Raw genomic sequence first — 11,204 nt, 5'->3', positions numbered from 1 at the left:
ATTTAAAATTTAAATGAAATAAAATTAATTTTTTTGTAAATCAAGTTTACTGAAAATACACCAAAAAACCCTGAATCTAATACATTATAGATCAACTATAAAGGGATAAAGGGAAGTCGCTCAGTCGTGTCTGACTCTTTGCGACCCCATGGACTGTAGCTACCAGGTTCCACCATCCATGGGATTTTCCAGGCAAGAATACTGGAGTGGGTTGCCATTTCCTTCTCCAGGAGATCTTCCCGACCCAGGGATTGAACCCGGGTCTCCCACATGGTAGGCATTGTAGGAAGACACTTTACCGTCTGAGCCACCAGGGAAGATCCTATAGCGTAAAATAAAAAGTAAAAAATTTTTTTAAAAGTTTACTGAAAACAAAACATAAAACAGCACCTGAAGCTAACACAGCATTGTAAATCAAGTATACTCCAATATAAGATAAAACTTAAATTTAAAAAGTGTTGGGAGACAGCGTGAGGAACTCCGCCCATGGCAAAGGTCATGAGGAAGAAGGCACGGTATACATAAAGGCAGGATTGAGCCTCAAGAAACACCCTGTTCCCGAGCATCTACCCCTAAAACCAGAGTCTGCCTACTTTACTGCTTTATGCTCTCACCTATACCTCTGACTTTATGGGGGGCTGTCCCCCACCACCTCTCTCAGAGAAGGAGTTAACCTACAGCTCCAGTCAATAAAAATTCCTGGGCGTGACAAGAGTGTTTCAACTTACAAACTCCTCTGAAGGTTCTCTAGCCTGCCTGAACAGGTTCATCTGGCCACATGTGATTGTTTACAGCCTCCCAACCATGAGAGGCACGAGATGCTTTAAACTTTCTAAATACAGATTCTTTTAAGAAGTTAGAAGTTATTAGTATAGTGGGTGGTTAGAAATTATACTGGTGAAGGGTTTTCATTTGTTGGGCCAATATTTGCTGCTAAGTCTCCATATTCCTTGCCCTTATACACATTATTGAACATAACTAGCATATAAGAGAAATAAGTATTAACCTTTGATATTAATCATGATAAAACTTAGGCTAAGTAAATTCCTTTCTTAATTGTAACCCACTATACCCTCACCCTATAGGAATGCAACTTTATCTGGTACCTTCGGAGGGTGGCGCCTAGTTAAAGAAAAAAATCACCCCTGGAAAAAATAAGTTTTCTGGTTGACTGACCGTTATCAGAAAGAAGGGGTCATAAAATGTTAGCAGGCCCCCTGGCCAGAAGATGATGTAAAACCCCTAAGACTTTTCTGTATACATTTATATGAAGCACCTGATTTTGATAAAGGTCAGGACTGCTGACCCCCGTGTGACTTTAAAATTTCCATTTGTCTCTATGTGTAACAAAAGGTATATACCCAAACCTGAAAATAAAGAAATCAGATCAGTTTCTGGAAAGACTGATTCCTGTGTTTTGTTCTTTCTTTCCCCTTCTGGCTGAATTCCCTTCTGGAGCGTGGATGCTCGCCAAGCCTGCTAACTTTGCCCTGGCTTCTAACACCCACGTGAGAGGGAGCCCAAGGCAGGCCACCCTCCGCTATTCAAGTAGGCGCTGGTGGCCTACGTAGGTGGTACAAACCTCTTGTCTCGAGGTTTTACTTGTATTCCATGTAAACCAAGTTATTCAGCCTCTTTTTCTCCACTAGTATTTTCCTACTATACTATTTCTTTCTAATCTCCCTCCATATCTTTAATTAAGCAATTAATTCCTAGGATGCTGACTCTGTCCCCACTTTGAATTACCCTGGATCCACCGGGGCTGGACCCTGGTCAAAAAGCAAAATCAGATTTATTGAAAAAAATCATTAGTCTGAGTGAAAGAAGTCAAACAGACAAGATGTATATGGATTGCATGATTCCACTTATACAAAACTCTAAAAAATGTATACTAATCTACATTGACAAAAAGCAAGTCAGGGGTTGCCTGGTGATGCAGGGAGAGAAGGCCCAGGAGGGAGAGATTGCCAAAGAGCACAGGGACCCTTTAGGGAGGTAATGCATATTTTCACTACTTTAATCATGTTATGGGGCTTCCCTGGTGGCTCAGCGGTACAGAATCTGCCTGCAATGCAGGAGACCTGGGTTCAATCCCTTGGTTTGGAAGCTTCCCTGGAGGAGGAAATGGCAACCCGCTCCAGTGTTCTTGCCTGGAGAATCCCATGGACAGACAAGAATGGCAGGCTACAGTCTCTAGAGTCCATGGGGTCGCAAAAAGAGTCAGACATGATTTAGCAACTAAATAACAATCGTGGTGTATATATGCCAAAACTCTGCATCCTTTAAATATGTACAGTTCATTATACATCAATTATACCTCAATAAAGATAAACAAGTACCAAGAAAAATACAAGTGAGCTTCAGTTGTTAAGACACCTGGGAACGGGTAGGTAAGTGAAGATCGATGCTGGCCAAAGGAATAACCAAGAGCTTTAGAAAGAAAAAGAAGAACAATTCTGCACTAAAAATAAAAACAAGTATGAATGTTTCACAATTGAAAATCCCCAAAACTCCCCTCACAAGAAACTTTTTAAAAGCCCCCAACATACCCCAAGATGTTCAGGTTTAATATAGTATCATACTGAGGTGATATCTGTTCATTTCTCTGTTGCTAAAGCCTCAATCTGAACCTGGTTAATTACACCATCCAATAATCCTTCTAGTTGGGTACCAGTGATTTCCTCTGACTCTTGGCACCTTCCATAACCAGCCACTAGTCCATGAATGATGAAAAATTCAATACCAGAAATAATCACTAAAAGTTTGCAGATTCTACTTTAACATCCTTCCTGCATTATTTTCTGAAACCAGGTCCTCTGACTGATCAGAAGCTGAGACAACGTGAGTCTCATCTGGTATTAAACACAGCTCTTCACTACAAAAACCAGCAAACACCTTCAGAATAAAACAAATTCTCCAAAGGGAGGAACTATAAGGGGGGTATAGATGAAACTAGATCTGATCAAGGTAAATGCTTGCTAAAAGTAGAAAAAGTAGTCTGAGGGATATGGGTGAGGTGTGTTACTCTTGACTATAGCTCTGTGTGCTTAAAAATGTCCTTTGTTGTTGTTGTTGTTCAGTTGCTAAGTCATGTCTGACTCTTTGCGACCCCATGGACTGCAGCTTGCCAGGCTTCCCTGTCCTCCACTATCTTCCAGAGTTTGCACAAGTTCATGTCCATTGAGTTGGTGATGCCATCCAACCATCTCACCCTGTGTTGCCCTCTTCTCCTCCTGCCTTCAATCTTTCCCAGCATCAGGGTCTTTTCCAATGAGTCAGTTCTTCCCATCAGTTGGCCAAAGTATTGGAGCTTCAGCTTCAGCATCAGTCCTTCCAATGAATACTTAGGGTTGATTTCCTTTAGGATTGACTGGTTGGATCTCCTTGCAGTCCAAGGGACTCTCAAGAGTCTTATCCAGCACCACAATTCGAAAGCATCAGTTCTTCAGTACTCAGCCTTCTTTCCGGTCCAATTCTTGTATCCATACATGACTATTGAAAAAAGACCATAGTTTTGACTATACAGACCTTTGTCAGCAAAGTGATGTGCTTGCTTTTTAATACGATGTCTAGGTTTGGCATAGCTTTCCTTCCAAGGAGCAAGTGTCTTTTAATTTCATGGCTGTGGTCACCGTCTGCAGTTTGAGAGCCCAAGAAAATAAAATCTGTCACTCCTACTTTTTCGCATTCAATTTGCCATGAAGTGATGGGACCAGATACCATGATCTTAGGTTTTTAATGTATTTTTAGAGTGGGATCCTTAAGTAATGCTCTTTGAAATTATAAATATTTAAAATAAAACAAAATATGTAGATAATAAAGATTAGTCAAAATTGAATGCTTCATTGATATATTGATAATGTTGGTACACACTAGAGTGATGTGTTTTGAGGACTTATTTATGCATAATTTAAGTACATTCCCTCCAAAGCGTGAATATAAACCAATTCACTCTTAAGGGTGTGATAAATGAGGGGAAGGGTGGCAGTAGAATGTAAAAATCACAGTGGTGCACATGTGACTTCCCCCCTCCTCCCACTACAATATTTATCCCCCCTCCCAAATAACAGCAATGGAGTAAGTACACCTGGGTTCACCCCCTAAAACAACACCCATCCAGGAGGCTTTAAGTTCAGCCCTCTAGGGTCTGGAACTTGGAGACTCCTGGACACCCATTTAAATGTCAGTCACCTTATCCCAGACTCTCAGCCTATTAATTAGAATTACCTCAAACTGCAAGAGGCTTAAGCAAAAGCTTACTTACTGGGCACATACTCAAATGGTCAAGGAGCAATCTGGCTTCAGACACTGCTGAATTCAGACCTTGAGCAACACCATCAGCAGTGGATTTTTTTCCCTCCTCTCAGCTCTGCCTTCCACAGGTTGTCATCATCTCAAGTCCATGGAGGAGGGGGGGTCTTGGCAGTTCCAGGAAAACCTCCCATGGGTGCAAGGTGGCTGCTACAGCTCCAACTCTACATCCTTGCAGGTTCAAGTTCAGCAACAAGTTCAAGAGCCTTCTCTGGTAGCCCCCAAGATTTATTCTGACGGGATGGACTTTGGCCATGTGCCCACTCCTGAAACAATCCCCATGGTCTGGGGGAAAAGACCTGCTTCTTAATCTAAGTTTGGGTCACAGGTCATATGCCTAGAACTGAGGATAAAGCCCCACCACGAACACACAGCCAATGAGAAAAAAAAGTGGATCCCTGAATGGAAATTTAGGGCTGCTCCTAGAAAAGGGGGACTGATGGATGTGGGGACCATCTACTCTTGGGACTGTATGCTAACAGTAACCCATTGGTTCCAAAAATGGAACAAATGTATTTCAACCAAGAATAGTAGGATAACTCAGAAAGCCTCCAGATGGTTCTCGTGTGTATCTTAGTGGAAATGTTCTTCTAACCCCACATTGAGAAACGTTGCCTTACTCAGTTCCCCACAGATATGTCCTGTTGGTCCCAATGCACACAAAACTCTACTCACAGCTGGGAAAAAATAATGCATGCCACTTACTGATTCATCTAACAAATATTTAGAAGTTATCCCCTTATCTCTCTCCACTATCACTCTTGTATACAACAACAAGAGGGTTTATTTACCATTGCAATTCATTGTTGCTGTTATCATTGCTCAGTCATTAAGTCACTTTAGACTCTTTGTGACCCCATGGACTGCAACATGCCAAACTTCCCGGTCCTTCACTATCTCCTGGAATTTGCTCAAACTCATGTCCATTGAGTTGATGATGCCATCCAACCATCCCTGCAATTCATTGTAATACAGACCAAATCGCCCATCAACAAAAGAATGGATGAACAAAATGTGCTCTATATAGTGGAACACTGTTCATCCTCAAAAAAGGAAGGACATTCTGATATAGGCTACAATATAGGTGAACCTTGAAGACATCATACTAAGTGAAATATGCTGCTACTGCTGCTGCTGCTGCTGCTGCTGCTGCTGCTGCTGCTGCTGAGTTGCTTCAGTCGTGTCCGACTCTGTGTGACCCGATAGATGGCAGCCCACCAGGCTCCGCCATCCCAGGGATTCTCCAGGCAGGAACACTGGAGTGTGTTGCCATTTCCCTCTCCAATGCATGAAAGTGAAAAGTGAAAGTGAAGTCGCTCAGTCATGTCTGACTCTTCACAACCCCATGGACTGCAGCCTACCAGGCTCCTCCATCCATGGGATTTTCCAAGCAAGAGTACTGGAGTGGGGTGCCATTGCCTTCTGCAAGTGAAATATTCTAGACACAAAAGAATAAATATTGCATAATTCCACTTGTATAAGGTGCCTCAGTTCAGGTCAATTCAGTTCAGTTGCTCAGTCATGTCTGACTCTTTGTGACCCCATGAACTGCAGCATGCCATCACCAACTCTCGGAGTCCACCCATGTCCATCGAGTTGGGCAATCTTTCCCTCAATCTTTCCCCACATCAGGGTCTTTCCAAATGAGTCAGCTCTTCGCATCAGGTGCCTGAAGTATTGGAATTTCAGCTTCAGCATTAGTCCTTCCAATAAACACCCAAGACTGATCTCCTTTAGAATGGACTGGTTGGATCTCTGTGCAGTTCAAGGGACTCTCAAGAGTCTTCTCCAACACCACAGTTCAAAAGCATCAATTCTTCAGCACTCAGCTTTCTTTATAGTCCAACTCTCACATCCATACATGACCACTGGAAAAACCATCGTTTTGACTAGACAGACCTTTGTTGGCAAAGTAATGTCTCTGCTTTTTAATATGCTCTTTAGGTTGATCATAACTTTCCTTCCAAGGAGTAAGTGTCTTTTAATTTCATGGCTGCAGTCACCATCTCCAGTGATTTTGGAGCCCAGAGAAATAAAGTCTGACACTGTTTCCACTGTTACCCCATCTATTTCCCATGAAGTGATGGGACCGGATGCCATGATCTTCGCTTTCTGAATGTTGAGCTTTAAGCCAACTTTTTCGCTCTCCTCCTTCACTTTCATCAACAGGCTCTTTAGTTCTTCTTCACTTTCTGCCATAAAGTGGTGTCATCTGCATATCTGAGGTTATTGATATTTCTCCCAGCAATCTTGATGCCAGCTTGTGCTTCCAGCCCAGGGTTTCTCATGATGTACTCTGCATAGAAGTTAAATAAGCAGGGTGACAATATACAGCCTTAATGTACTCCTTTTCCTATTTGGAACCAGTCTATTGTTCCATGTCCAGTTCTAACTGTTGCTTCCTGATCTGCATACAGGTTTCTCAAGAAGGAGGTCAGCTGGTCTGGTATTCCCATCTCTCTCAGAATTTTCCACAGTTTATTGTCATCCACACAGTCAAAGGCTTTGGCATAGTCAATAAAGCATAAATAGATGTTTTTCTGGAATTCTCTTGCTTTTTCCATGATCAGCCCCCGTGGATCCAGGGTAATTCAAAGCGGGGACAGAGTCAGCATCCTAGGAATTAATTGCTTAATTAAAGATATAGAGGTAGATTAGAAAGAAATAGTGTAGTAGGCAAATTAGTAGAGAAAAAGAGGCTGAATAACTTGGTTTACGTGGGATACCAATAAAGCTTCGAGACAAGAAGCTTGCACCACCTACGTAGGCCACCAGCGCCGCTTGAATATTGGAGGGTGCCCCGCCTTGTGCTCCCCATCACGTGGAACTTAAAAGCCAGGGCAAAATTAGCAGGCTTGGCAAGCACCCACGCTCCAGATGGGAATTCAGCCAGAAAAACGGAGAACAAGAAAGAACGACACAGGGGAATCAGTCTTTCCAGAAACTGATCCGTTTTCTTTATTTTCAGGTTTGCTTATATACCTTTTGTTACACATAGAGACAAATGGAAATTTCAGAGTCACGTGGGGGTCGGCAGTCCTGACCTTTATCAAAATCAGGTGCTTCATATAAATGTATACAAAAGGTTTTAGGGGTTTTACATCATCTTCTGGCCATGAGGCCTGCTGACATTTTATGATCCTTTCTTTCTGATAACGGTCAGTCAACCAAAAACTTATTTTCCAGGGGTGATTTTTCTTAAACCAGGCACCACCCTCCGAAGGTACCAGATGAAGCTGCATTCCTATAGGGTGAAGGTATAGTGGGTTACAATTAAGAAAGGAATTTACTTAGCCTAAGGTTAATATGATTAATCTTAAAGGTTAATACTTATTTCTTCTATATACTAGTCATATTCATTATAAAGGCAGGGAATATGGAGATTTAGCAGCAAATATTGGCCCAACAAATGAAAAACCCTTCACCAATATAATTCCTAATCAGCCCACTATACTAATAATTTCCAACTTCCTAAAAGAATCTGCCTTTAGTAAGTCTAAAACATCTCGTGCCTCTCATGGTTGGGAGGCTGTAAACAATCACATGTGGCCGGACAAACCTGTACAGGCAGACTAGATAAACTTCAGAGGAGTTCATAAGTTGAAACACTCTTGTCACGCCCAGGAAATTTTATTAACTGGAGCTGTAGGTTAACTCCTTCTCTGAGAGAGGTGATGGGGGATAGCCCCCCATAAAGTCAGAGGTGTAGGTGAGAGCATACAACAGTAAAGTGGGCAGACTCTAGTTTTGGGGGTAGATGCTCAGAAACAGGGTGTTTCCTGAGGCTCGATCCCACCTTTGCATATGCTGAAGCCTCCTTCCTCATGACCTTTGCCTTGGGCGTAGTTCCTCACTCTGGCTCCCGGCATCTCTGCCTTTTCTAAAACCAGCTTGAACAAGCTCATGGTTCACATATTGCTGAAGCCTGGCTTGGAGAATTTTAAGCATTACTTTACTAGCATGTGAGATGAGAGCAATTGTGTGATAGTTTGAACATTTTTTGGCATTACCTTTCTTTGGGATTGGAATGAAAACTGACATTTTTCAGTCCTGTGGCCACTGCTGAGTTTTCCAAATTTGCTGGCATATTGAGTGCAGCACTTTCACAGTGTCATCTTTCAGGATTTGATATAAGGTGCCTGCTGCTGCTGCTGCTGCTGCTGCTGCTGCTGCTGCTAAGTCGCTTCAGTCGTGTCCGACTCCATGCGATTCCATAGACGGCAGCCCACCAGGCTCCGCCGTCCTTGGGATTCTCCAGGCAAAAACGCTGGAGTGGGTTGCCATTTCCTTCTCCAATGCATGAAAGTGAAAAGTGAAAGGGAATTCACTCTGTTGTGTCCGACTCTTCACGACCCCATGGACTGCAGCCTACCAGGCTCCTCCGTCTATGGGATTTTCCAAGCAAGAGTACTAAGGTGCCTAGAGTAGTCAAATTCATAGAGACTAAAAACAGAATGGTGGTTACTAAGGGCTGGAGAGAGGGGGACATGGGGAGTTAGTATTTAATGGGTACAGAGCTTCCGTTTAGGATAACGAAAATCTCTGGAGATGGATGGTGGTGACGGATGCACAACAATGTGAATGTACTGATGTCACTGAAATTTACACTTTAAAATAGCCAAAATGGTAAATAATAATAATAATTAATTAATTAATAGATGTTATTAAAACAAGACATTATTAGTGAGAGCTGGAAGAGTGAGCAGAAAAAAACAGCAAAGACTTCAAATTTGGTGTTTTTCTAACAGAAATAAACTAAATAATGTAGCTAGCTTAAAGAAATAATATGGAGAAGGAAATGGCAACCCACTCCAGTGTTCTTGCCTGGAGAATCCTAGGGACGGGGGAGCCTGGTGGGCTGCTGTCTATGGGGTCGCACAGAGTTGGACACGACTGAAGTGACTTAGCAGAAGCAGCAGCTTAAAGAAATAATATAGATCATCAGTGTCATGACTTAGGAACAAAAGAGCATCAAAAAGGAACAGGAAGATTTGAAAAAGAAGAAAACACCATACCTAGAAAATGTTCAATGAAACTTAAAATTTAATAGAATAGGGAAAGCGGATTATACACAACTGAGACAGAAACTGAGTAACTTGTTGGATAATTGTGAAGAATTTAACCAGCGTGCAATGGGGAGAAAATAAAAAGATGAAAACTGAAAGATACAAACCAGGTTAGGAGATAAGGAAGTTACAGTGAGAGGATTGAACATGCGGTTAATCAAATTTCAGAAGGAAATATTAGGGAAAATTTCAGAAAGTAGATGTTCAAAGGCATAATTCAGAGAGTTTCCCAGGTTTTACAAACAAGAGTGCGACAACATTATATGGCAGCCTAGATGGGAGGGGAGTTTGGGGGAGAATGGATACATGTGTATGTATGGCTGAGTCCCTTTGCTGTGCAGCTGAAACTATCACAACATTGTTAACTGGCTATGGTGGTGGTTTTGTCACTAAGTCGTGTCTGACTGCTGTGATCCTGTGGACTGTAGCCTGTCAGGCTCCTCTGTCCATGGGATTCTCCAGGCAAGAATACTGGAGTGGGTTGCCATTTCCTTCTCCAGGGGATCTTCCCAACCCAGAAATCGAACCCAGGTCTCCTGCATTGCAGACAGATGATTTACCAACTGAGCTATGAGGGAAGCCCAAAACGTGTGTATTACCATATGTAAAATAGATGACCAATGAAAGTTCCATGCATGAAGCAGGGCACTCAAAGCCAGTGCTCTGGGACAACCCAGAGGGATGGGTGGGGAGGGAGGTAGCGGGGGTACCGTTCAGGACACATGTACACTCATGGCTGATTCATGTAGATGTATGACAAAAAAAAAACACAATATTGTAAAATAATTAGCCTCCAGTTAAAATAAATAATTTTTTTTAAAAATAAACATTTAAAGAATGTACCTCAAAAAAGAAGAAAAAGGATATCAGAAAGAAAGCCTGAACTAGAAGAAGAAAATGAGGGTTGTTTTTTTGCCTAATAAAAAATCGAGTAAATTTAAACAAATACTGAGTATATTTTTTTTTTTTCATCTAACTTGGGGGGGGGGTGGTTAAAGTAAATCAAGATAAAACTAGAATTCAAGATAAGAATATCACCTAACAAAGAGCATTCTAAAGGCAGAGTATTCTTCATGTAGAAGATAAGGATATTGGTTACCTTTAGAATTTGCTTAGTTAAGTGCTGCTGCTACTGCCGCTCAGTTGCTTCAGTCATGCCCAACTCTGTGCAACCCCATGGACGACAGCCCACCAGGCTCCCCCGTCCCAGGGATTCTCCAGGCAAGAACACTGGAGTGGGTTGCCATTTCCTTCTCCATAGTTAAGTGCACATGCTTTAAAAAAAAAGAAAGAAAGAAAGATTTCAAAGGAAACCACTAGCAAAGCAGAAATCCCCTTGAATGAGGAGTTGGTGGGGAGCTGAAGATGGAAGCAAACTAACCAGTAAATGCTGAAGGAGTTCAGAGTAGCATCTACTGGAGGAAAGGAACACTGGTTCCTAATGTCTGCTTCTTACTTCAGAAAGGAATCTTTTTTTTTTTTAATGGAGTTGGTAGTTTGCCATAAAACTTAATTGCAACCATTTTTGTTTGCTTTTCTTCAAATCTGAGGCTCCAGGACCTTCTTTGTGGAGTTTGAGGCAATGCAGCTTTATCCCACCCACTGAAATAGCTCTGAAGGGGCAAGAAATAGTAAATTAACTCTCCTACTGCAGGAAAGCCCTCCTCTCCCTGGCACCTCACAACTGTTTGCTTGGACTTACTTTTCCAGGAAGTCTTTCTCATTGAGCCAGGCAGCTAGTGGAGCAGAGGGTGGGGAAACTCCCAGGTGCTTCCCAGGTTGAGCAACAATGGACATCACCCACATCACACTGGCAAACAGCCACTG

Source organism: Capra hircus, chromosome 4 (genome assembly GCF_001704415.2).
Source record: "Capra hircus breed San Clemente chromosome 4, ASM170441v1, whole genome shotgun sequence".
Lineage (NCBI taxonomy): Eukaryota > Metazoa > Chordata > Mammalia > Artiodactyla > Bovidae > Capra > Capra hircus.
This window is presented reverse-complemented; position numbering follows the sequence as displayed.